The 26,542-nt window shown below is 37.2% G+C and overlaps 1 protein-coding gene across 49 annotated transcripts in view; it reads left to right on the top strand.

Annotated features, from left to right (window-relative positions):
- Window positions 1-26,542, top strand: part of MBD5 (methyl-CpG binding domain protein 5) — a 479,551-nt gene that overhangs the window by 277,964 nt on the left and 175,045 nt on the right. For 13 of the 49 annotated variants that reach the window (XM_060410011.1, XM_060409993.1, XM_060410004.1 and 10 more), the window contains one exon: window positions 10,190-10,286. The exons of the other annotated variants lie outside the window; for them this stretch is intronic. The gene's annotated coding sequence lies outside the window, so the exon portion shown is untranslated. The remainder of the gene's footprint in view (window positions 1-10,189; window positions 10,287-26,542) is intronic. 49 annotated transcript variants of the gene reach the window in all.

Below are 26,542 nucleotides of genomic sequence, written 5' to 3'. Positions count from 1 at the left end.
GTTACTCTTGTAACTTTCGAGAGCAATTGTGTCTTCCCTTCTTCAACATCATTCTTGAGGAACAATTTTCAGTTGTTATTCACAGTATTTATAGAGCATTTTGTTAAGCCCATCTGAGAAGGCAAAGTAAGCGTAAAGTCTGATTGAATGAACAATAATCATGTAGAGAAGGTAATTAGAGAGCAGTTATGAGAAATGGGAACAACTTACGGAAATCTCAGAGCCTTGGGACTGAAAAGATGTGTAAGATTTGAGTAGGGAAAATGTTCCTGGTGAGGTCTCAGGAGGAATATAGACCATTAAAATTTGATTGTATTATGACACTATGAAGCATTTTTAAAACCTATCCCTTTACTTAAAGATTAAAAAAATAGGCATAACTTGTACAGTTCCTCCAAAGTATCAAATACCTCCTAAAGTTGTTTTTAATATTTTATTATTTTTCATATCCATGTATGATAGTGTCCCCTTCTCATTCATAATATGTTTTGTTTGCTTTCTTCATGAATTTGACTAGAAATTGGTTTACATTATCTTTATCCTTTCCTCCCTTCTTCTTTCTCATATTTACTCCTTTATTCTCACTTCTTTGATTGAAGAAGTGAAGTGTTAGTCACTCTGGTGTGCCCAGCGCTTTGCGACCCCATAGACTGCAGCCCACTAGGCTCCTCTGTCCATGGGATTTTCCAGACAAGGATGCTGGAGTGGGTTGCCATTTCCTTCTCCAGATCTTTGATTGAAACATTTAATCAAATGTTTCAGAACTTTCAAAAATGTTTTAAAACTTTTTTCTGATTTAATAAATACATCTGAAGTAATACATTTATTAAATTGAGCAGGGTTTCGAAATCAGGTTAATTAGGGTATAACTTGCATAGAGTAAAATTACCTTTTTTAGTGTATACAGCTCTGTACATTTGCCAAATGTACATATTCATTTGGCAAATTTTGGCAAATGTACATATTCATTTTTCCCTCTATTTTTTGGTGCTGTGTTCTATATATGGCTGCTGCAAAAACTTATTCACTCTGTTGTTCAAATCTTCTACATTCTTACTTTCTTTTTTCACCATCATAATCAAGGTATAGAATATCCGTCACCTACAAAAATTTCTTTGTGTGCCTTTGTAGTCTTTCATATCTTCAATTCCAGTCCTTGGAAACCAGTGGTTTGTACCTTTTCCATATTATTGTATAAATATAATTGTATCACCTGTAGTCTTCTGATTTTGTCTTCTTTCACTTAATGTAATACACTTGAAATTTATCTGTGGTTTTACACGAATCAGTAGTTCATTATGATCAGATGACTGGTCTGTATGATTCTGATTCTTTGATACTTTTTGAGGCTTATTTTGTGTTTTGTGTGTGTGTGTGTGTGTGTGTGTGTGTGTGTTTGTTTTTTTCACTTTACAATGCTGTATTGGTTTTGCCATACATCAACATGAATCCGCCATGGGTGTACATAAGTTCCCACTCCTGAAGCCCCCTCCCACCTCCCTCCCCGTACCATCCCTCTGGGTTATCCCAGTGCACCAGCCCCAAGCATCCTGTATCCTGCATCGAACCTAGACTGGTGATTCGTTTCTTATATGATATTTTACATGTTTCAATGCCATTCTCCCGAATCATCCCACCCTGTCCCTCTCCCACAGTCAAAAAGTGTGTTCTGTACCTCTGCATCTCTTTTGCTGTCTCGCATACAGGGTTATCGTTATCATCTTTCTAAATTCCATATATATGTGTTACTACACTGTATTGGTGTTTTTCTTTCTGGCTTACTTCATTCGCTCTGTATAATAGGCTCCAGTTTCATCCACCTCATTAGAACTGATTCAAATGTATTCTTTTTGATGGCTGAGTAATATTCCATTGTGTATATGTACCACAGCTTTCTTATCCACTCATCTGCTGATGGACATCTAGGTTGCTTCTATGTCCTGGCTATTATAAACAGTGCTGCAATGAACATTGGGGTACACGTGACTCTTTCGATTCTGGTTTCCTCAGTGTGTATGCCCAGCAGTGGGATTGCTGGGTCATAAGGCAGTTCTTATTTGACCACTTCCAATTTGCCTTGAGTCATGGATCTGACATTCCAGGTTCCTATGCATCAGACCTTGCTTCTATCACCAGTCACATCCACAACTGGGTATTGTTTTTGCTTTGGCTCCATCCCTTCATTCTTTCTAGAGTTATTTCTCCACTGATCTCCAGTAGCATATTGGGCACCTACTGACCTGGGGAGTTCCTCTTTCAGTATCCTATCATTTTGCCTTTTCATACTGTTCATGGGTTTCTCAAGGCAAGGATACTGAAGTGGTTTGCCATTCCCTTCTCCACTGGACCACATTCTGTCAGACCTTTCCACCATGACCCGCCCGCCCTGGGTTGCCCCGCTGGGCATGGCTTAGTTTCATTGAGTTAGACAAGGCTGTAGTCCTAGTGTGATTGGATTGACTAGTTTTCTGTGAGTATGGTTTCAGTGTGTCTGCCCTCTGATGCCCTCTTGCAACACCTACCATCTTACGTGGGTTTCTCTTACCTTGGGCGTGGGGGAGAAGGGGACAACAGAGGATGAGATGGCTGGATGGCATCACTGACTCGATGAACGTGAATCTGAGTGAACTCCAGGAGCTGGTGATGGACAGGGAGGCCTTGCGTGCTGCGATTCATGGGGTCGCAAAGAGTCGGACACGACTGGGTGACTGAACTGAACTGAAGGCAGTTCTATTTACAGTTTTTTAAGGAATCTCCACACTGTTCTCCATAGTGATTCTCCAATGTACTAGTTTGCATTCCCACCAACAGTGTAAGAGGGTTCCCTTTTGTCCACACCCTCTCCAGCATTTATTGCTTGTAGACTTTTGGATCGCAGCCATTCTGACTGGTGTGAAATGGTACCTCATTGTGGTCTTGATTTGCATTTCTCTGATAATGAGTGATGTTGAGCATCTTTTCATGTGTTTGTTAGCCATTCGTATGTCTTCTTTGGAGAAATGTCTATTTAATTCTTTGGCCCATTTTTTGATTGGGTCATTTATTTTTCTGGAATTGAGCTGCATGAGTTGCTTGTATATTTTCGAAATTAGTTGTTTGTCAGTTGCTTCATTTGCTATTATTTTCTCCCATTCCGAAGGCTGTCTTTTCACCTTGCTTATAGTTTCCTTTGTTGTGCAGAAGCTTTTAATTTTAATTAGGTCCCATTTGTTTATTTTTGCTTTTATTTCCAATATTCTGGGAGGTGGGTCATAGAGGATCCTGCTGTGATTTATGTCAGAGAGTGTTTTGCCTACATTCTCCTCTAGTAGTTTTATAGTTTCTGGTCTTACATTTAGATCTTTAATCCATTTTGAGTTTATTTTTGTGTATGGTGTTAGAAAGTGTTCTAGTTTCAGTCTTTTACAAGTGGTTGACCAGTTTTCCCAGCACTACTTGTTAAAGAGACTGTCTTTAATCCATTGTATATTCTTGCCTCCTTTGTTGAAGATAAGGTGTCCATAGGTGTGTGGATTTATCTCTGGGCTTTCTATTTTGTTCCATTGATCTATATTTCTGTCTTTGTGCCAGTACCATACTGTCTTGATGACTGTGGCTTTGTAGTAGAGCCTGAAGTCAGGCAGGTTGATTCTTCCAGTTCCATTCTTCTTTCTCAGGATTGCTTTGGCTATTCAAGGTTTTTTGTATTTCTATACAAATTGTAAAATTATTTGTTTTGAAGTTTAATATGTTGTCTTTTTTTTTCAAAATGGCCTCATATGTACTTAAAAGGAATTCTCTGTTTTTTGCTGCTGTGTTTTATATATATACGTAGCTGCTACAAAAACTTATTAATTCTATTGTTCAAATCTTCTACATTCTTACTTTCTTTTAGCTAATTCTGCCTGGAGTATCTTTTCCATTTTCCTTTGTTTGTATACTGCTGAATCATTTAGTTCTAGGTATATCTCATCTGAACATTATGAAGTTAGATTCATTTTTATAATTCCATTCTCATATTATTTATTAAAAGTTAATTTAATGCATTTATCTTTGTTGCTGACATAGATATATTTGACTTATTTTTGCCATTTTATTTTGGTTTTATTTAATTTTCCTTTCTTTTTTTCCTCCTTTCATGTTTCTGTTAACTGATATTTTTTCCTGCTTTTTTTCCTCCTCTGCTGGTTTGGAAGCTGTAACTTTATATTTTGACCTTTTTAACCATGACTGATAAATTTTCATATACATAAGCACTACAGTATTTTCTCTTGTTTTAAAATCATTTAGTCTATCCTTGGGCTTCCCTGGTGGCTCAGAGGTTAAAACGTTTAATCTCTGCATGTTTTATCTTCCAACTTTCTTAATTTTTTCTATAATTTTAATAATGTCTTTTTGCTTTCTTTTATTTTTTAAAAGATTAGTTTAATTTCTGTGCTCACAATTACATCTTATGCCCCATGCTTTCCCTCATTGTATTGTTTTTTCTTGCCTTAAGAAGTAGTTATTTCAACAAACATGTCTATCAGGTAAACCAATTCTTACAGGCCTAGAAATATCTTTAGTTTTGGCCCTACTGCTTAATGGTAGGTAGTTTTGTTTTTTTGTTTTTTTTTTTAGTTTTTTTTTTTTTTAATTTTAAAATCTTTAATTCTTACATGCGTTCCCAAACATGAACCCCCTCCCACCTCCCTCCCCATAACATCTCTCTGGGTCATCCCCATGCACCAGCCCCAAGCATGCTGCATCCTGCGTCAGACATAGACTGGCGATTCAATTCTTACATGATAGTATACATGTTAGAATGTCATTCTCCCAAATCATCCCACCCTCTGGTAGGTAGTTTTAAATGTTTAGGTTGCAATTACTTTTCCCTCAGCACTTTGAAGATCTTGCTCTATTATCTTCCAGCATTTTGGATACAATAAGAAATCTGCTATTTAATTATTATTACTTTACAGATAATCTTTTTTTCTCTCTGATAGTATTAAGGCTTTCTTATCCTTATATTTGCTCTATGTGGGAGTTGAGGTGTGGATCTGTTTTCATGTATCTTTCTGTAGATTTAATGATGATGCTTTTGATCTTAGATATCATGTTGATCTTTACTACTAGAAATATCTCAACCATATGTCTAAACATTGCTTACCTGACATGATTTTTATATTCTATGTCTGAAATAATCTGTTCTCATATATGTTAAAGCCTGTGTCCTCCATGACCATTAATAGCTATTTCACAATGTTCATCTCTTTATATCTCTGAATCTCACTCTTTGTGAATTTCTTAATCCTGTCTTCCAGTTTACTGTCTTTTCTTCTATATCCAGTCGAGAATTTCTACTATATACTAGCATTATCCTTTTCAACTAGCATATTTTCATCTCCAAAAATTATTTATTTTTCCATATACATCTAACTCTTGTCTTTTCTTTTCCTTTGATTTTTATAGATGTTGTTTATAACATATTTCTTTGTGAATCTTAAAGTCTTATTTTTAAGATGTTTTCTGATTCCTCTTGTATATTCTTATTTTTGCATACTTTTTCTTCTTTTAACTTTGCATAGTCTTTCTAAATTTCTAAAATTTTTATTTATTATACTATAGTTGATTTACAACATTACATTAGTTTCAAGTATACAGCAAAATGATTCAGTTATATCTATCAGTTCAGTTCAGTTCAGTCGCTCAGTCGTGTCCGACTCTTTGCGACCCCATGAATCACAGCACGCCAAGCCTCCCTGTCCATCACCAACTCCTGGAGTTCACTCAGACTCACATCCATCGAGTCAGTGATGCCATCCAGCCATCTCATCCTCTGTCGTCCCCTTATCCTCCTGCCCTCAATCCCATATATCCTTTTTCAAATTCTTTTCTCACTTATGTCATTTCAGAATATTAAGTAGAGTTCCCAGTGCTATACTACAAAATTACAGTAGTCAAAATTGTGTGATACTGACACAAAAGCAGAAATACAGAACAATCGAACAGAATAGGACCAGAAATACACCCATGCATCTATAGTCAGTTAATCTTCAACAAAGTAGGCAAGACTATATGATAGAGAAAACAGTTTCTTCAGTAAAAGTTGCTGGGAAAACTGGACAGCTACATGTATAAAGTGAAATTAGAACATTCTCTAACACCATACACAAAAATAAACTCAAAATGGATTAAAGACCTAAATGTTAGGCCAGATACTATAAAACTCTTAGAGAAAAATGTAGGCAGAACACCCTTTGATATAAATCACAGCAATATCTTTTTCACTCTGTCTCCTAGAATAATGGAAGTAAAAACAAAAATAAACAAATAGGACCTAATTAAACTCAAAGACTTTTACACAGCAAAGGAGACCATATCAAAATGAAAAGACCAGCCACAGATTTGGACAAAATATTTGTAAACAAGGAATTAATCTCCAAAATTTACAAATAGTTCATGCAGCTCAAATCCAAAAAGCAAGAAACAAAACACCCAATCAGAAAATGGACAGAGGACCTAAATAGACACTATTCCAGTGTAGATGTGCATACTTTCCTAATTGTAGAGGTTGTTGACTTTTTTTCTTAGCTTTTTTAAAATATAAATTAATTTATTTTAATTGGAGGTTAATTACTTTACAATATTGTATTGGTTTTGCCATACATCAACATGTATCCACCACAGGTATACACATGTTCCCCATCCTGAACCCCCCTCCCACCTCCCTCCCCGTACCATCCCTCTGGGTCATCTCAGTGCACCAGCACCAAGCATCCAGTATCATGCATTGAACCTGGACTGGTGACTTATTTCATATATGATATTATACATGTTTCAATGCCATTCTCCCAAATCATCCCACCCTCTCCCTCTCCCACAGAGTCCAAAAGACTGTTCTATACATCTGTGTCTCTTTTGCTGTCTCGCATACAGGGTTATTGTTACCATCTTTTTAAATTCCATATATATGCGTTAGTATACTGTATTGGTGTTTTTCTTTTGGCTTATTTTACTCTGTATAATAGGCTCCAGTTTCATCCACCTCATTAGAACTGATTCAAATGTATTCTTTTTAATGGCTGAGTAATACTCTATTGTGTATATGTACCACAGCTTTCTTATCCATTCATCTGCTGATGGACATCTAGGTTGCTTCCATGTCCTGGCTATTATAAACAGCTCAATCCCAGAAAAATAAATGACCCAATCAAAAAATGGGCCAAAGAACTAAATAGACATTTCTCCAAAGAAGACATACAGATGGCTAACAAACACATGAAAAGATGCTCAACATCACTCATTATCGAGAAATGCAAATCAAAACCACAATGAGGTACCATTTTCTTAGCTTTAATTAGCCTCATGTACTTTGGAAATGATTTTGCAGGTTCATATTGAAGGGAAACTTTTTTTCTGTGTTTTTCTGCCTTAATCACTGAGTCAGTATGTGGCTTGGCCTGATTTTAAGAAGTAAATTTTGTGTCCTCTGGTCGCCTGGGTTTTTATAACCTTTAGCTCTAAGAGCTTTTTTTCAGCCTCTTTGATAGAGGAGTCATTCCTTAATGTAGAGTCCATTCATTGAGACTGGCTCAAGTCTTTTGCCAGGGAGTTATTTTTAATCCCCACCACCATGCAATATCAACCCTTGGTGCCTCTGATTGCTACCAGACTGGGAACCAAACAAATCTATGCTGTCAGCCTTGCCTACCACTTTGTGTTCTATAACATAGCATTTTTTATACAACTGTATTTTTTTTTTTCCTCTAGATACTTTATCTGTAATTACTAGGTTTATGAAACAGAAAAATCTTTAAAATGTGTGCTCCCCTACTATGGTCATCTTGATCATAAGTGCTATCATTTCAGTTTTTATGTAAGAATTTGGAAGTTAGGAAATGAATCTTTGTCAAAACCATTGTCTGTTATATACATAAGATTCATTTTGCTGCCTTGTTTAATGTCATAGAGTTGGTGCATCAAACAAGAATATGAACAGTTCTTATTCCAGGGGCATGATTTCTAGACTCAAAGTGAATGGATTCGAATCATGGCATTAGTATTTACTTCCTGTGTGATTCTACCTTTTGAAGCATTTTGTTTCCTCATCTGTATTTAGGAGTTTGTATATACCTCATAGACATCTGTAAAGGATTAAATGTGGTAATATATAAAACATTCAGTTCAGTTCAGTTCAGTCGCTCAGTCGTGTCCAACTCTTTGCGACCCCATGAATCGCAGCACGCCAGGCCTCCCTGTCCATTACCATCTACCGGAGTTCACTCAGATTCACGTCCATCGAGTCCGTGATGCCATCCAGCCATCTCATCCTCAGTCATCCCCTTCTTCTCCTGCCCCCAATCCCTCCCAGCTTCAGTGTCTTTTCCAATGAGTCAACTCTTCGCATGAGGTGGCCAAAGTACTGGAGCTTCAGCTTTAGCATCATTCCTTGCAAACAAATCCCAGGGTTGATCTCCTTCAGAATGGACTGGTTGGATCTCCTTGCAGTCCAAGGGACCCTCAAGAGTCTTCTCCAACACCACAGTTCAAAAGCATCAATTCTTCTAACATTAGTATAGTATTAATTTGTTCTTTCCTTGGAAATTCTGTGGACAGAGGAGCCTAGCAGGCTACACTCCATGGGGTCATGGAGTCAGCCATGACTGAGCAACTGAGCACACATGACGTACAGTAAGCCCTCAATGAACTAGCTATTATTTTCACAGTGAAGTTGCATTTTTTTCTCTAGATACTTTATCTGTAATTACTAGGTACTTTAAACAGAAAACTCTCTAAAATGTGTGCTCTCCAAATAGGTCATCTTGATCATAAGTCCTGTCAGTACAGTTTGTGTACCTATACAGTTAAATGTGCATATCATACAGATATGCACATTTAATTGTATAAATTCACCTAGAGCCATCCTTTAGTGAAATATGTGTAAATAATATATATAAATTTATTTTTAGGTATATACCCTAGTATATGTGTTATATTAATTTGTACCATGAAATTAAATATTACTGAGACTGTCTTCTCCTCATACAATGTTTATACTTTATATGTGATTTAAATTATCTTCTATGGTCATTTTGACTCTTTTTTTTTTTTTAACCTTAATAGACCAACTTTTGGAGAAGGCGATGGCAACCCACTCCAGTACTCTGGCCTGGCAAATCCCATGGATGGAGGAGCCTGGTAGGCTGCAGTCCATGGGATCGCTAGGAGTCGGATACGACTGAGCGACTTCACTTTCACTTTTCAGTTTCATGCATTGGAGAAGGAAATGGCAACCCACTCTAGTGTTCTTGCCTGGAGAATCCCAGGGACGGGGGAGCCTGGTGGGCTGCCATGTATAGGGTCACACAGAGTCGGACATGACTGAAGCAACTTAGCAGCAGCAGCAGCAACAGACCAACTTTAAGACTAAATCGTTTCATCAGATATAAATATCACTAGTTATATCTAAACTAATCATGTTTGTATTTATGACAGGCATTGATAATTATATATAACTGTGCACTAATAGATCTGAGTTCAGAATCAGAAGATCTGGGTATACGTCTGGACTCTGCCAGTCCCTGGAAGTGGGATTTTATTCAACTGCATCACCTCATTGAACCTGTCTTTTAATTTCTAAAACAGAGATAATAGTACCCACATACCAGTGTTTGGAGGGGTTAAATAAGACATGAGAATGGAATCTGTAAACCGTACATCAATCTAGAAATGAAAGCCGTGATTGCTTGCCATCATTAGAGCGGCTTTACCAAACTCATGTGGAAAGCGGGTTACCTTATGCCTGTAAAGTCGGTTTTACTTGCAGTCCATCCTGTACTTTTGTAATAAGGAAAAGCTCTCTGTGAGGAGTCTATGAAGAATGATTCTTGGGGGATGGCAGTGAAGTAGATATATATTATCTAGTGTTTGTATATGACCATTTAAGTGCTGAGACCAAAGTTTTAGAATCCTTTGCTCTTTCAAACATAGCATAAAATATTTAGTTCTTAGCAGTTTGGAACAGCAATAAAGGAATCCTAATTTTAGTTCTGAAGTCAGCTGGCATTTCCTTCCCTATTCAGATAAAATTATTACATACCTTTAGTGGACTATGCTGAACAAATCTAAGAACTGAGCTATTTATCCCTAGTTGATGGCTCTATTTTAATCACAAGAAAATATGTTCCCCACCTAAGTCTCCAATAAAGTCTCTCCCTTCTTTCTCCAGATGCAAATGTAGCAGAAACAAGTGGAACATGCTTTGCTGTTACCAGAGCCAGATAAACGTTAAACTAAAATTACAGTCCCTAGAAGCCCAGCAAAAGGTTAGCATGTAAACTTGTAGTTCCACTCAGCTCCTTTTATCCTCTTTCTTAACTATCTTCTTATCTTTCCATATATGGCTCAAAAAATCAAAACAGTATGAAAAAGTAGTCACTGAGAATCTACTTTCTCTCCTGTCCACATCTGCCCCAGCCATCACTGGCTCCTTATATATTTTTCTGGTACTTGTTTATACACACAAACACAACAGTGTAAACAGATACATTCTTACACTTCTTACACAAATGGAAGCATACTCTGTATATTGTTTTGCACTTTGCTTTTTTTTACTGAACAGTATATCTTAGAGTTTTATTTTGATTTTGTTTTAATATATAGAAAGCTTTTTCATTCTTACTTAGAATACCATGATATTCCATTAGAAGTATTATACTTGCTACTGTTCATCTAATCAGTCCTCAGAGGAACATTTGAATTATTTTCAATCTTTTGCTGACATAAACATTACTATAGTAAGCAGAAAAAAAAAGTGAATATTGTTATTTTGTACATGTGTCAGATATCTATAGGATAAATTGCCACAGTAGGATTTATGGGATGAAAGAGCAAATACATTCTTTTAAAAATAACTGTATTGTTTCAAACACATCTAAACAATAGAGAGTGGAGGCATCTGTAATATAGCCTGTTGGATTGGTCCAGGCTTCTTTACTTCCTGGCCACCTGGGTTTGGGTGAGTCATTCCCCTCTCATGGGACCTTGGTGTGCTCCTCTCCAAAAGTCGGGGATTGGTCCCTGTCTCAACTGGGTGACTATCAAATTAGATACTGTGATCATCAACCTGAAATTGTCCACAACCCTGATGCCTACATGCTAGGCTCACTTGCTTTGTTTTCTTATTATCATAAAGAAACTTTTCTTTTTCTTTCTTTTTTTGATGTCTCATTCTATAAATTTTAACATCATGTAGTTTTGTGTCACAACCACCTTAATCAGGACACAAAATAGTAAGTGCATTTTTATTTTAATAAATAAAATGACTAGTTGCTGTCCACTTCAAATGTTTTGCACCCTCACTGGACTCCCCCCAGTAACATATGAATAACTTTTTCTCGCAGCTTTGGCAAAGGATAGAGTTGATTGTTTGCTGCAATTGTTTGTTGTTATAGCATTCTCCGTGAAGAGACATAAGCAGTGGACCAGGGCTGCAGCAGCCGTCTGATCTATCTTCGCTTGATTAAAGTTGCTTAAGCCTAAAATCAGAAGCTTACAAAGAAAAATAAGTACTAAACAGAGACTTCACATTTTAATCACATTTAAAAGTAGCTATTTTTCCCATCTGCTCCTGAAACAGACAGCTCAGTTTACAGCACTCTGACTTTCTGAATAACTAAGGAAAGCAGAAAAAGTAGTATAGGTTGAAGTTGTATATCTTTGAGATGGTAACTGCTCTTCACTAAATGTTGCCAGGTTCAGATGCACTTGTATCTTCTTTTTTCTCTTTTGCCTCCTGCTGCTGCTGCTACCCAGTGTCAAAATGGGGCTTTCCAGTTGGTGCAAGGATCCACCTGCCAATGCAGGAAATGCAAACTCAGCCCCTGAGTCAGGAAGATACCCTAGAGAAGAAAATGGCAACCTACTCCAGTAATTCTTGCCTAAATTATCCCATGGACAGGGGAGTCTGGCAGACTACAGTCCATGGGGCCGCAGAGTTGGACATGACTTAACGACTTGGCACATACGCAAAGTGTCAAAACATTTAGAAATGAATAGAATGATATTTCAGTTTTTTATTTTCATTTGAGAATTTACTAAAAAAAGAAGATTGACATGAGAAAATTGGACTAGAGTATTTTAAATGTTTTCTTTCTGTACTATAAATGTAAATCAGCCATAGATAACCAAAATAGCTTTGCTTTTTACTTAGTCTGGAAACAACTGTCCTACAAGCTAGATTCAGCTAACAGGCTTGTATTATCTGTGTCACATAATCTTTGAAAATTGGAAAGTTTTGCATTAAAATCCAAATCTCCAGCTTCTCTTGAATAATGAGAATATCTGACTACAATTACTCATATTATTGAATAACCACTATTGATTGGGATGTACACTGTAATTCATCACATTTCTATACATGGCCACTTCACTTGTTTTTCCTGCATCTTCTTCAGAGTACTATTGTCATTTAGTTTCAACAGGTTTTAATATCAACAAATCTTGTTTTTATGACCAATATTTTTAAGTTTCCATAGAGTATTTAGCAGTAGTAGTTCAGCAAAATAAATAGTTATCATGATTAAACTATTTCTTCTTACAAACATGAGATCTGACATTTGATTTAATGGTTGACTATGTAACATAGAGGATTTTTTTTCTTAATAAATGAATGCATTTTCTTACCATTCTTTAAAATTGTCATTGATTTTCATCACTTTCCAAATAATTTTTACTTTTTCTTTCACCTGATAGATTATTCCATATCTTGTCATTTGACTTCTAATATGTATCTTTAAAATACTTTAGTTGCTGAGAAACATTACAGCAAAGTTCATCAGAATTATGACCATATTTCTTCTGCATCTCAATCCCTAAGCTGACTTAACCATAAAATTTCTCATTGATTTTAATCTTCCAGATTTTCAGATCTCTATTTATTTAGGTGCGCTTTAATCACTTGTTCACCTAACTCCCTACACTTTTAAAATGACTCATGGTATAAACAACGATTGAAGATGATGGACATTGCTTTCTTTGTTAACACTCTATCAGAACTATGGAATGCTTTGAGTGTGAGCACATTTAAATAAGGTTCACATCTGTATTAAAAAGAAATTCACTTAAATTTGATTTTATTCACTTTCAAAAATCAAAATTCATTTTATGACTTATCCTGCATTATTGTTGTTATCTAAGAATAAATGGTACCAGGACAAGAAATGTAAATGAACTAGGAACTAAAGATTTATGGTAAATAGTAGAGGCATGGGAGCGGAGAAGGAGGGTTTAGTAAGACTTTATTATGAAAAGTATTAAACCAAATGCTATTTAAAGACAGGTTATAATTTAAACTGTGGGAAAAACAAAAATCAACAGAGTGAATAACATTTATTTTTCTTTTTTGTGATTTCTAACACAGTTGATAACACAGTATAATATCCTGTCCTTAATATTTAACTTTCTAGCATGCTTTTTAAAAGGTTCCTTTTTTGCAAAAATACGCACAGCACTTTTTCCAGCTTTCCCAATGGCCTTTCCAATCCTTTGATATTAAAATTATTATTCTTTGTAGCACCCAATGAATCATTACCCATTTTCTCTATTTCATTTTAACTGGCCTAACTGGCTTTATGTGTGACTTGAGTAGTATTCAAATATCACATTCATTAACTTCATGAAATTCTGCATTTCCCATTATTGACTTTGAGTTAATTTGAATTACATTATTTATTGCCATAAACAGCATCCCCAAGAACATATGCATTTACATCATCCAGTGATTAAGGAAAGACTGATAGCAGAACTTTGGTCATTATGGGTAATGACAGCTCTTTTTCTTTTTTTTTTTTTTACAGTTTTAAACTTTATTTTTAATTGGATGATAATTGCTTTACAATGTGGTGTAGGTTTCTGCCATACAAGAGCATAAATCAGCCATAAGTACACATAAGTCCCTTCCATCTTGAACCTCCCTTCCACATCCCACCCCTCTAGGTTGTCACAGACACTGGGCTGAGCTCTCTATGTTGTACAGCAACTTCCCATTAGATATCTGTTTTACATATGGTAATAAAATTAGAGCTACCAAGGGAACATTTCATGCAAAGATGGGCTCGATAAAGGACAAAAATGGTATGGACCTAATAGAAGCAGAAGATATTAAGAAGAGGTGGCAAGAATACACAGAACTGTCCAAAAAAGATCTTCACAACCCGGATAATCATGATGATGTCATCACTCATCTAGAGCCAGACATCCTGGAATGTGAAGTCAAGAGGGCCTTAGAAAGCATCACAATGAACAAAGCTAGTGGAGGTGATGGAATTCCAGTTGAGCTATTTCAAATCCTGAAAAATGATGCTATGAAAGTGCTGCACTCAATATGCCAGCAAATTTGGAAAACTCAGCAGTGGCCACAGGACTGGAAAAGGTCAGTTTTCATGCCAATCCCAAAGAAAGGCAATGCCAAAGAATGCTCAAACTGCCACACAGTTGCACTCATCTCACATGCTAGTAAAGTAATGCTCAAAATTCTCCAAGCCAGGCGTTAGCAATACGTGAACCGTGAACTTCCTGATGTTCAAGCTGGTTTTAGAAAAGGCAGAGGAACGAGAGATCAAATTGCCAACATTCACTGGATCATGGAAAACGCAAGAGAGTTTCAGAAAAACATCTATTTCTGCTTTCTTGACTATGCCAAAGCCTTTGACTGTGTGGATCACAATAAACTGTGGAAAATTCTGAAAGAGATGGAAATACAGACCACCTGACCTGCCTCTTGAGAAACCTATATGCAGGTCAGGAAGCAACACTTAGAACTGGACATGGAACAACAGACTGGTTCCAAATAGGAAAAGGAGTACGTCAAGGCTGTATATTGTCCCCCTGCTTATTTAACTTCTATGCACATCATGAGGACATCATGAGAAACGCTGGGCTGGAAGAAGCACAAGCTGGAATCATGATTGCCAGGAGAAATAGCAATAACCTCAGATATGCAGATGACACCACCTCTATGGCAGAAAGTGAAGAGGAACTAAAAAACCTCTTGATGAAAGTGAAAGAGGAGAGTGAAAAAGTTGGCTTAAAGCTCAACATTCAGAAATCGAAGATAACGGCATGTGGTCCTATCACTTCATGGGAAATAGATGGGGAAACAGTGGAAACTGTGTCAGACTTTATTTTTTGGGCTCCAAAATCACTGCAGATGGTGACTGCAGCCATTAAGTTAAAAGACGCTTACTCCTTGGAAGAAAAGTTATGACCAACCTAGATAGCATATTCAAAAGCAGAGACATTACTTTGCCGACTAAGGTCCGTCTAGTCAAGACTATGGTTTTTCCTGTGGTCATGTATGGATGTGAGAGTTGGAGTGTAAAGAAGGCTGAGTGCCGAAGAATTGATGCTTTTGAACTGTGGTGTTGGAGAAGACTCTTGAGGGTCCCTTGGACTGCAAGGAGATCCAACCAGTCCATTTTGAAGGAGATCAACCCTGGGATTTCTTTGGAAGGAATGATGCTAAATCTGAAACTCCAATACTTTGGCCACCTCATGCGAAGAGTTGACTCATTGGAAAAGACTCTGATGCTGGGAGGGATTGAGGGCAGGAGGAGAAGGGGACGACAGAGGATGAGATGGCTGGATGGCATCACGGACTCAATGGACATGAGTCTGAGTGAACTCCGGGAGTTGGTGATGGACAGGGAGGCCTGGTATGCCGCGATTCATGGGGTCACAAAGAGTCGGACACGAATGAGCAACTGAACTAAACTAAACTGAATATGTATGTTTCAGTGCTACTGTCTCAATCCGTCCTACACTTTCCTTTCCCCAGTTTGTCCTCAGTCTGTTCGCTATATCTGCATCTCTGTTCCTGCCCTGCAAATTGGTTCATCAGTACCATTTTTGTAAATTCCATATATATGCATTAGTACGCTGTATTTGTTTTCTTGTTTCTGAGTTACTTCACTTGGGCAGGCTTTAGTGTTGAGCTGGGAAGAATATTTGAGTAGGCCACAGTCAGTGAAGTGATGAATAGAGTTAATATTTTATCATGTGAGAACTTTGGCTTGAGGGATGAATATTCAGGTAATGAGGACTCTGTTTTGTCTTTAGTGTTCTGGATAGGGAACTATGGCTTTCTGGATGGCAAATTCTAATATTTCAAGTTTAATATAAAACTTCCTATCTGATATAAAGTCATCAACTATATATTTATTTCAAGTACCATAAAAATGTGTATGTGACCAAGGAAACCATAAATGAAAGAGACACATGCAGCCCAGTGTTCATCATAGCACTGTTTACAATAGCTGGGATATGGAAACAACCTAGATGTCCATCAGCAGATAAAAGGATAATAAAGCTGTGGTACATATACACAATGGAATATTACACAGACATTAAAAAGAAGGCATGTGAATCAGTTCTAATGAGGTGGCTAAAACTGGAGCCTATTATACAAGTGAAGTAAGTCAGAAAGAAAAACACCAATACAGTATATTAACACATGTATATGGAATTTAGAAAGATGGTAAAATGAACCTATATGCGAGGCAGCAAAAGAGGCACAGATGTAAAGAACAGACTTTTGGACTCTGTGGGAGAAGGTGAGGGTGGGATAACTTGAGAAGATAATGTTAAAACATGTATATTATCATATGTGAAATAGATCGCCAGTCCAGGTTCGATGCATGAGACAGGGCAGTCAGGGCCAGTACGCTGGGATGACCCTGAGGGATGGGATGCAGAGGGAGGTGGCGAGGGTGGGGGGGGGGGTTCAGGATGGGGGAAACATATATACCCATGGCTGATTCATGTCAATATATGGCAAAAACCACTACAATATTGTAAAGTAATTCAGTTCTCTTCAGTTCAGTCACTCAGTCATGTCCAAATCTTTGCAACACCATGAACTACAGCACGCCAGGCCTCCCTGTCTATCAACTCCTGGAGCCCACCCAAACTTATGTCTGTTGAGTTGGTGATGCCATCCAGCCATCTTATCCTCTGTTGTCCCCTTCTCCTCCTGCCCTCAATCTTTACCAGCATCAGGGTCTTTTCAAATGAGTCAGCTCTTTGCATCAGGTGGCCAAAGTATTGCAGTTTCAGCTTCAACATCACTCCTTCCAATGAACATCCAGGACAGATCTCCTTTAGGATGGACTGGTTGGATCTCCTTGCAGTCCAAGGGACTCTCAAGAGTCTTCTCCACAGTTCAAAAGCATCAATTATTTGGTGCTCAGCTTTCTTTATACTCCAGCACTCACGTCCATACATGACCACTGGAAAAACCATAGCCTTGACTACACAGACCTTTGTTGCCAAAGTAATGTCTCTGCTTTTGAATATGCTATCTAGGTTGGTCATAACTTTCCTTCCAAGGAGCAAGCATCTTTTAATTTCATGGCTGCAGTCACCATCTACAGTGATTTTGAAGCCCAGAAAAATAAAGTCTGACACTATTTCCACTGTTTCCCCATCTATTTCCCATGAGGTGATGGGAATGGATGCCATAATCTTAATTTTCTGAAGGTTGAGATTTCAGCCATCTTTTTCACTCTTCTCTTTCACTTTCATGAAGAGGCTCTTTAGTTCCTCTTCAATTTCTGCCATAAGGGTGGTATCATCTGCATATCTGAGGTTATTGATATTTCTCCCAGCAATCTTGATTCCAGCTTGTTTTTCTTCCAGTCCAGCTTTTCTCATGATGACTCTGCATAGAAGTTAAATAAGCAGGGTGCCTAGAGGCACTCCTTTTCCTATTTGGAACCAGTCTGTTGTTCCATGTCCAGTTCTAACTGTTGCTTCCTGACCTCCACACAGGTTTCTCAAGAGGCAGGTGAGGTGGTCTGGTATTCCCATCTCTTTCAGAATTTTCCACAGTTTATTGTAATCACACAGTCAAAGGCTTTGGCATAGTCAATAAAGCAGAAATAGATGTTTTTCTGAAACTCTCTTGCTTTTTTGATGATCCAGTAGATGTTGGCAATTTGATTTCTGATTCCTCTGCCTCTTCTAAAACCAGCTTGAACATCTGAAAGTTCACGGTTCATGTATTGCTGAAGCCTGGCTTGGAGAATTTTAAGCATCACTTTACTAGTGTGTGAGATGAGTGCAATTGTGCGGTAGTTCGAGCATTCTTTGGCATTGCCTTTCTTTGGGATTGGAATGAAAACTAACCTTTTCCAGTCCTGTGGCCACTGCTGAGTTTTCCAAATTTACTGGCATATTGAATGCAGCACTTTCACAGCATTGTCTTTCAGGATTTGAAATAATTCAACTGGAATTCCATCACCTCCACTAGCTTTGTTCGTAGTGATACTTCCTAAGGCCCACTTGACTTAACATTCTAAGATGTCTGGCTCTAGATGAGTGATCACACCATCGTGATTATCCGGGTCGTGAAGATCTTTTTTGTACAGTTCTTCTGTGTATTCTTGCCACCTCTTCTTAATATCTTCTGCTTCTGTTAGGTCCATACCATTTCTGTCCTTTAACAAGCCCGTCTTTGCATGAAATGTTCCCTTCGTATCTCTGATTTTCTTGAAGAGATCTCTAGTCTTTTCCATTCTGTTGTTTTCCTCTATTTCTTTTCATTGATCACTGAGGAAGGGTTTCTTATCTCTCCTTGCCATTCTTTAGAACTCTGCGTTCAAATGTGTATATCTTTCCTTTTCTCCTTTGCTTTTTGCTTCCCTTCTTTTCATAGCTATTTGTAAGGCCTCCTCAGACAGCCATTTTGCTTTTTAACATTTCTTTTTCTTGGGGATGGTCATGATTCCAGTCTCCTTACAGTGTCACCAACCTCCATCCATAGTTCATCAGGCACTCTGTCTATTAGATCTAGTCCATTAAATCTATTTCTCACTTCCACTGTATCGTCATAAGGGATTTGATTTAGGGTTAGCCTCCAATTAAATAAGTTAATTTTTAAAAATGTGTAATGTATAAAAAAATTTTTTAGATGAGAATATATAAACTTTAGACTTTGGAAAAAGATGAATAGATTTCTTCAAGGTAATAAGATGAAAATTCATTTGTAGCATTGGTTAAACTGGACTGCTAGTGTTGAAACTGGTATTCATTTATCATGAATAATATCCTTCCAACCAAGAAAGATAATTTTTCTATGTAACAGATATTAGACAATAAAACGTAGCACCAGTTGACTCACTACTACATTATAATGAAAGTGAAATGAAATGTTAGTCACTCAGTTGTGTCTGACTCTTTGGGATCCCATGGACTATGTCCTGCCAGCATCCTCTGTCCATAGGATTCTCCAGGCAAGAATACTGAAGTTTGATGCCATTCCCTTCTTCAGCGGATCTTCCTGACCCAAGGTTCAACCTTTGTCTGCCGCATTACACAGATTCCTTACTGTCTGAGCCACCAGGGAAGCCATATATTACAATAGAGACATGAAAGGTAAGTCGATACCAGAGAGAACAAAGCTCTGATGCCAGTCCTAGATGAGCTGCACATGTAGTTTACCACTCACTGCAAGGATGAATTTAGTTAATCTGTCACAACCTAGTTTGTTAGAAGTGAGTCTTAAAGTAGAAATTATAAAATGAAAGAACAGCAATCTAGAAATGAGGGGTATAATGGCCAAATATTATAAAACACTAATTAAACAAATTCAAAAATTCTGATATTGATTGTTCAAAGACTTTTGACTAATGTTAAGACAAAGACTTTTCTAGGTTTCCTATACATATGGTAAGATCAGTGATTAGCAAATATATCTCATCTCACATTAACTGGTTTCTCTTCCCTGTGAACTCCTGGAAGTTTCATTGTCCATATTGCTTCTTTGACAGAGTTTTATTCCAACCCTGAAAAACTCTTCTGCTATATTTTGAAATGCATTTAAATCTCATATTGTTATTGAACTCCTTCTGTGTTCATACTTTTCCAACCCAAAGCTAAGCTTCTTATAATCCATCATACTCTTCAACTTCTGCTATTATGTCTTGTTAATGGTAGACATGGCCAAAGTATTTTTTTGTTTGACTCTTACAGACCCATTCTTTGCCAGAATAAGAAATATTAATTTGATTTTTATTTTATGTATGGTAAAATACTCTCACGAAGCTACCCAAAGCCTTCATAGCAAATATTAACCACTACCCCATTACTAAGCTTATAATGAGTTCTCCTAATATGCATTCTCCTAATATGCAAGACTTTCTGAGACTATAGTACTCATCAAGATGAGCTGACATCTTTGTGAAAGTATGTAGAAGCAAGTATTTTCTGACACTGCTGTTGGATGTAAATTGGTACAGCTCTTGGAAAGCAATTAAGGTATATGTGTATCAGTCAGTCAGTCAGTTCAGCCGCTCAGTCGTGTCCGACTCTTTGCGACCCCATGAATCGCAGCACGCTAGGCCTCCCTGTCCATTACCAACTCCTGGAGTTCACTCGGACTCACGTCCATCGAGTCAGTGATGCCATCCAGCCATCTCATCCTCGGTCCTCCCCTTCTGCTCCTGCCCCCAATCCCTCCCAGCATCAGAGTCTTTTCAATGAGTCAACTCTTCACATGAGGTGGCCAAAGTACTGGAGTTTCAGCTTTAGCATCATTCCTTCCAAAGAAATCCCAGGGTTGATCTCCTTTAGGATGGACTGGTTGGATCTCCTTGCAGTCCAAGGGACTCTCAAGAGTCTTCTCCAACACCACAGTTCAAAAGCATCAATTCTTCAGTGCTAAGCTTTCTTCACAGTCCAACTCTCACATCCATACATGACCACAGGAAAAACCATAGTCTTGACTAGACGGACCTTAGTCGGCAGAGTAATGTCTCTGTTTTTGAATATGCTGTCTAGGTTGGTCATAACTTTTCTTCCAAGGAGTAAGTGTCTTTTAATTTCATGGCTGCAGTCACCATCTGCAGTGATTTTGGAGCCCCCCAAAATAAAGTCTGACACTTTGTTTCCACTGTTTCCCCATCTATTTCCCATGAAGTGATCGGACCAGATGCTATGATCTTAGTTTTCTGAATGTGGAGCTTTAAGCCAACTTTTTCACTCTCCTCTTTCACTTTCATCAAGAGGCTTTTAGTTCCTCTTCATTTTCTGCCACAAGGGTGGTGTCATCTGCATATCTGAGGTTATTGATATTTCTTCCAGCAATCTTGATTCCAGCTTGTGCTTCTTCCAGCCCAGCATTTCTCATGATGTACTCTGCATAGAAGTTAAATAAGCACAGTGACAATATAGAACCCTGACATACTCCTTTTCCTATTTGGAACCAGTCTGTTGTTCCATGTCCAGTTCTAAGTGTTGCTTTCTGACCTGCATACAGATTTCTCAAGAGGCAGGTCAGGTGGTCTGGCATTCCCATCTCTTTCAGAATTTTCTACAGTTTATTGTGATCCACATAGAAAAAGGCTTTGGCATAGTCAATATAGCAGAATACGTATACCAGAAGCCTAAAGATATTATTATCCTTTGACCCAGTTTCTTAAAATCTGTTCTAAAGAGGTATAGAAAAGCATTATTCCATGTCCTGGCTATTATAAACAGTGCTGCGATGAACATTGGGGTACATGTGTCTCTTTCAATTCTGGTTTCCTCGGTGTGTATGCCCAGCAGTGGGATTGCTGGGTCATAAGGTAGTTCTATTTCCAATTTTTAAGGAATCTCCACACTGTTCTCCAAAGTGGCTGTACTAGTTTGCATTCCCACCAACAGTGTAGGAGTATTCCCTTTTCTCCACACCCTCTCCAGTATTTATTGCTTGCAGATTTTTGGATTGCAGACATTCTGACTGGTGTGAAGTGGTACCTCATTGTGGTTTTAATTTGCATTTCTCTAATAATGAGTGATGTTGAGCATCTTTTCATGTGTTTGTCAGCCATCCGTATGTCTTCTTTGGAGAAATGTCTGTTTAGTTCTTTGGCCCATTATTTGATTGGGTCGTTTATTTTTCTGGAATTCAGCTGCATAAGTTGCTTGTATATTTTTGAGATTAGTAGTTTGTCAGTTGCTTCATTTGCTATTATTTTCTCCCATTCCGAAGGCTGTCTTTTCACCTTGCTTATAGTTTCCTTTGTTGAGCAGAAGCTTTTAATTTTAATTAGATCCCATTTGTTTATTTTTGCTTTTATTTCCAGAATTCTGGGAGGTGGATCATAGAGGATCCTGCTGTGATTTATGTCTGAGAGTGTTTTGCCTATGTTCTCTTCTAGGAGTTTTATAGTCTCCGGTCTTACATTTAGATCATTAATCCATTTTGAGTTTATTTTTGTGTGCAGTGTTAGAAAGTGATCTAGTTTCATTCTTTTACAAGTGGTTGACCAGTTTTCCCAGCAGATGAATGGATAAGAAAGCCATGGTACATATACACAATGGAGTATTACTCAGCCGTTAAAAAGAATACATTTGAATCAGTTCTGATGAGATGGATGCAACTGGAGCCGATTTTATACAGAGTGAAGTAAGCCAGAAAGAAAAACACCAGTACAGTATACTAACACATATATATAGAATTTAGAAAGATGGCAATGACGACCCTGTATGCAAGACAGCAAAATAGACACAGATGTGTATAACAGACTTTTGGACTCAGAGGGAGAGGGAGAGGGTGGGATGATTTGGGAGAATGGCATTGAAACATGTATACTATCATGTAAGAATCGAATCGCCAGTCTATGTCCGACGCAGGATACAGCATGCTTGGGGCTGGTGCACGGTGATGACCCAGAGAGATGTTATGGGGAGGGAGGTGGGAGGGGGTTCATGTTTGGGAACGCATGTACACCCATGGTGGATTCATGTCAATGTATGGCAAAACCAATACAGTGTTGTAAAGTAAAATAAAGTAAAAATAAAAATTAAAAAAGAAAAAAAAAAGAAAAGCATTATTCCAAAGAAACTGCAACGTATTTTATAATAATTAACTTTGAAGAAAACCTAAGAAACAAATAAGAATAAATGGAAATAGGCAAATTACATTGCAGTTATACGGTGTTATTATAAATAATGTTTGCAAATCATTTTTTGAAACAGGACCTTTTTGTTTTAAAATATATAAAATTTAGGTATAATATTGTCACTGCTTTTAAAAGAAAAACATAGGAGAAAACATCTGGAAGAAGCTATGCAAAAAAATTAGCAGTTTAACAGTGATTTGGTTTTGAGCGGTAGAACTACTTCTTTCTCATACTTATTTGTATTCTCTAATAGTCCTACAAAAATCATGCATTATTTTTGGAATGCAAAAAACAGGCTGCTTTTTTTTTAATATCAAGAAGCAATACTTAAATTGTATCTCTTTGGGGGAACACATACTTTTAGAAAATGAGAGCCCTGCCTTTTAGTAGTTTTTAGCAACTTCAAAATAAAAAAGGAAAACTAGAACTACTTTAAAATACTGAGGACCTGATCAAATTCATGGTCACACTACCATGACTCTTCCTCCTTCCAAATGAAAGAGGCCTCAATACAAATCAAATCATCAGTCTCCTTTGCATGCCCTAATAGGCCTTCTCTCATATATATATATATATATATATATATATATATATATATATATATATAAAACTATATTTCAATAAAAATTGTAAGAAGTGAGCTCGCTCAGTCGTGTCTGACTCTTTGCAACCCCATGGACTGTAGCCCACCAGGCTCTTCCATCCATGGGATTCTCCAGGCAAGGATACTGAAGTGGGTTACCATTTCCTTCTCCAGGGGAACTTCCTGACCCAGGGATCGAACCCGGGTCTCCCACCTTGCATGCAGGCGCTTTACCCTCTGAGCCACCATATATACAATTTTTATTGAAGTATAGTTGATTTACAATGTTGTGTTCGTTTCTGCTGTAGCACAAAGTGAATCAGTTATACATACAGGTAGTTACACAATACTGAGTAGAGTTCCCAGTGCTATCCTGTAGGTCCTTATAGGCCTTCTCTTGACTTATCAGAGTCTGAGCCAAACGCCTGCCCATTTCAGTGTGACAGCTCCAAACTCCTGCCCTTACTATCCATTGTTTGCTCTTCATATCTGTCTTATGAGACAAGATAAAATTGTCCCAGTGGCTTTGATCTAATTCTGTGTGCTGAATCCACCCTCATGTTTTGAGACTAGTGAGCTACCAAAGGAAAGCTTGGCCTGTATTTGAGACAAATTGTTCTTGATATCTCCTGTATATTATTTAATTTCACTGACATAGGTGGCTCAAATAAAGACACAAAATTTTGTTTTCTGAAACTCAACTCACATCAGAGTTCTAGTTCAGGCATTATTGTTTATAATTTGTGCATACTAGCATGGTTGGGCCATTAACTTCTAAAAATATATGTAAAAGCTTTACTGGCATGTAATTCATGTATCATCCAATCCTCCCAATTATATAATTTAATATTTTTTAGTATATTTAGTTTTACAACCATCACTACAATGAATTTTAGAACATTTCCTCACTCCAAGAAGAAATCCTTTAGCAGTAGCTCCTCAGTTACCCCCAAGTTGTGTTCCCTGCCTTGCCCCACCCTCGGCAACCAATAATCTTTTTATCGCCAAAGATTTTCCTATTCTGGCATTTCTTAAAAATGGAATCATACAATATGTGGTCTTTTGTGACTGGTTTCTTTCACTAGGCACAGTATTTTTAATGTTCATCCATTTTGTTAATTTAATACTACTTTGTTCCTTTTTATTGCCAAATAATTTTCCCTTTATGGATATACTGATTTTATTTGTCCATCAGTTGGTGAACATTTAGATTGTTTCTACTTTTTAGCTATTATGAATAATGCTGCTGTGAGCATTTGTGTACAAGTGTTTGGGTGAGCATGTGTTCTTATTGCTCTTTGGTATGTAACTAGGTGTAGAATTACTAGTCTTATGATATCTCTGTTTTTAATATTTGAGGAACTGTGAGGCAGTTTTCCAAACTGTCTGTACCATTTTTCAACCTACTAAGGACATATGATGCTTTCAGTTTCTTCATATCTTTGTCAGTGCTTGCTAGTATCTTTCATTTTTTTATAACCCATCTTAATAGATATAAGTGGTAACTGATTGTGGTATTGTACATTTCTCTAGTGTCAGGTGATGTTGAGAATCTTTTTGTGTCCTTATTGACCATTTGTCTATCTTCTTGAAGAAACGTCTGTTTAGATGGGTTGCCTGCGATTGAGTTGCCTTTACTATAATTTTAAGAGTTCTTCTATACTCTAAATACAAGCCCATTTCTTGTAAAGCACAACCAAGTTTCAGTTTTGATCATGTACAATGTATCTATTGTTTTTCTTTATCACTTGTGATTTTAGTATCATATCTAAGATCTTGCCTATCCAAAGATCACAAAAATTTAATTCTATATTTTCTTCTAAGAGCTTTATACTTTTAGCTTATTCATTTAGGTATAAGACCTATTTTGAGTTAATTTTTTGTGTGTGGTGTGAAGAATATACCCAGTGTCATTTCTGTTAATATGAGTATCCAGTTGTCATAGCACCATTTCTTTAAAAGACCGTTCTTTCTCCTACTGAATTGTTTTTAGCACCCTTCTTGAAAATCACTGACCATAAATGTGAAGGTTTGGTTTTCAATTTTCAGTTCTGTTCTGTTTATCTGTATATCTGTCTTTATTCCAGTACCTTACTATCTTAAGTAGTATGGCTTGTTGATGTTTGAAATAAGATAGTATGAGACCTCTACCTTTGCTTTTGTTTTTCTTTACTCTAGCTATTCTGGTTCCCTTGAATTTCCATATGAATCTTTAGTTCAGCTTGTCAATTTCTGTAAAGAGGCCAGTTGTAATTTTTGATAGGTATTAATCTAAAGACCAACTTGGGGAATACTGACATCCTAAAAATATTAAGGCTCATGTTCATCCATGAACATGAAATGTCTTTCTGTTTATTTGACTTCTTTAATTTTTTAACAATATTTTATACTTTTGAAAGTATAAATTTATACTTCTTTTAGTAAATTCATTCCTAAATATTTTATTCTTTTGATATGGTTTAAATAGAATTTTTCTTAATTTCCTTTCATATTGTTCATAACTAGTATAGGGAAATATGACTCTTTGTATATTGATCTTGGGTTCTCTAACCTTGCTGAACTTGTTTATTTCTATACTTTCTCAAGGCATTTATTTGGATTTTCTGTATATAAAATCATACCATCTGAAATACAGGTAGTTACACATTTTACCAAATCTGGATGCCTTTTATTACATTTCATTGCCTAGTTTCCCTGGCTAGAACCTCTAGTACAATGTTAAACAAAATAGTAAGAGTGGACATCCTTTGTTTTCTTCTTGACCTGGGGGGAAGGCCCTCTTAGGTATGATGTAAGCCATGGGTTTTTAATATGTGTGTTGTGTGCTCAGTCGTGTCTGACTTTTTGCAGCCCCATGGACTGTAGCCCACCAGGCTCCTCTGTCCATGGAATTTTCCAGCAAGAATACTGGAATGGGTTGCCATTTCCTAAGCAGAGGATCTTCCGAACCCAGGGACTGAACCCGCGTCTGTCGCATCTTCTGCATTGACGGGCAGATTCTTTTCCACTAGCGCATCTGGGAAGCTTGGGTTTTTAATAGACGCCTTTTGTTAGT

Source organism: Ovis aries, chromosome 2 (genome assembly GCF_016772045.2).
Source record: "Ovis aries strain OAR_USU_Benz2616 breed Rambouillet chromosome 2, ARS-UI_Ramb_v3.0, whole genome shotgun sequence".
In the NCBI taxonomy this organism is placed as follows: domain Eukaryota; kingdom Metazoa; phylum Chordata; class Mammalia; order Artiodactyla; family Bovidae; genus Ovis; species Ovis aries.
Note: the sequence above shows the minus strand (reverse complement) of the source record. Positions and strands in the feature narration are given on the sequence as shown.